The following is a 1717-nucleotide window of genomic DNA, read 5'->3' as shown; positions in this document are numbered from 1 at the left end:
ATGAACCCAAATGATTTAGTAGTTTATGCAGTCATTATATATTCCTCCTTGTTTTATGCAGGGCGACACAAAACTGTAAACTTTTTACGACCACGACACACCATATTCTTCCTTCCAACTTATTCTCTCCATGTACTGAAAATCTTTAATTACAAAAGATTACAGTAATCTAAAGAGACAGTGGTGATAAGAGGAACTTGAGAGGGTGTCAGTATTATAAAATATCTATGTCTAAATACATTTGGTTTTTGCAAAACTATCAAATTAAGATTTCATTATTGAACAGAAAAATATATTGATTGTTCATAGCATGACCCAAAAAAGGAAATGTGATAAATGTAAGTTGTTTCATAAAAATAATTGGCACAAAAATTCAGGTCTAGCCTTATATAGAACAAGGGCTATGTAGTATTGCAACAATATCAGAGTTTCACTTTATGGCAACCATATAACAATACAATTTGCGTGCCTCTATACTGTTTTTATTATCTAAAGTGCACGCTACTGATTTAGATTTTCTTCTTTGGGGATGTACATTTGTGACATCAAACTTACTTCCCTCAGAGACTTCATTTCCTTTACTTGCATGTGGGTGTGGTAGGTATTGATGAGTCTGACTGTTAGGGAGGACTGGAGAATGTGCACGCAAGCAGCATTCTCCATTCTGTTATTTTTTAGCACTGTAAGTAAGCACATGCATACAAAAAGGTTGTCTATTTTTATACTGTGGAATATCCTGAAACTAATTGTAGAGTTAAGCATTGATTTTCATCCTTTAAAGCTTTAAATGTCTGTATTTTTTAAATGGAGGAAGATATAAGAAGAAAAGATAGAATCTGGTTTAAATTTTAATCTTCAATATGTTTTTTAGCTTTGTAAAATATCTGGCTTTAGAGCACTGTAGTGGTAATGACAGATTCACTGTAGCGCAGGGGTGTCAAACATAAGGCCAGAGGGCTAAAATATGCCTGGCAAAGACTCCAATAAGACCCACTGGATGGCTTTGGATCAAGTGAAAAAGGGCATAAATTTAATAAGACTTTAAAATATATTTTCATAGGTTTTACAGCATTTCCTCCTGATAAAGATAGAGAATTGTACCACACCAAAGTAAATAAGTAATAGATGAACAATGAAATGACAGAAAAGTTCCTGTTTTTTCAGTATCTTCTCTAAATCTCTATTTTTTTTATTACAATGGGTCCAGTGAAAGAAAACAAAGAAAGGATTATTTATGTGAATTAATAAAAGGTTCTCTTGTATAATTACAGGACAGTCTGCAATGATCTAATATAACTTTGTTGTTTTACACATTGATTATCTAAAATTTAAGCCCAAAGGGTCATGCTGACAAGATGTTCTTCATTAACTCCAGCAAAATTTCTTTATCATATATACAAACTGAGACATACTCTTTAAATTGCACTCTTTATTCTTATATTTAGCTATCTCAGGGAGTGTGTAGTTGTACTATGAGCTGTATGTGGTCCTAGTGTGAAGTGACTTTGACATCTCTGCTATAGTGGTAGTCTAGACATAGTATGAAAATAAAACAGACTGCGTATAATTTCCTAAATGTGATTACATTGAGAAAGGCTATAATTACATTATTAGATGACCTTAAGTAAGATTATTGATGTCATTCTTTCTTTTTCTTTTTTTCTTCTGCTTTTTTAAAAAAAAAAACATTTCTCAGTGTTAAATGCTGCACTTTGTT

Source organism: Astatotilapia calliptera, chromosome 3 (genome assembly GCF_900246225.1).
Source record: "Astatotilapia calliptera chromosome 3, fAstCal1.2, whole genome shotgun sequence".
Taxonomy (NCBI): domain Eukaryota; kingdom Metazoa; phylum Chordata; class Actinopteri; order Cichliformes; family Cichlidae; genus Astatotilapia; species Astatotilapia calliptera.
This window is presented reverse-complemented; position numbering follows the sequence as displayed.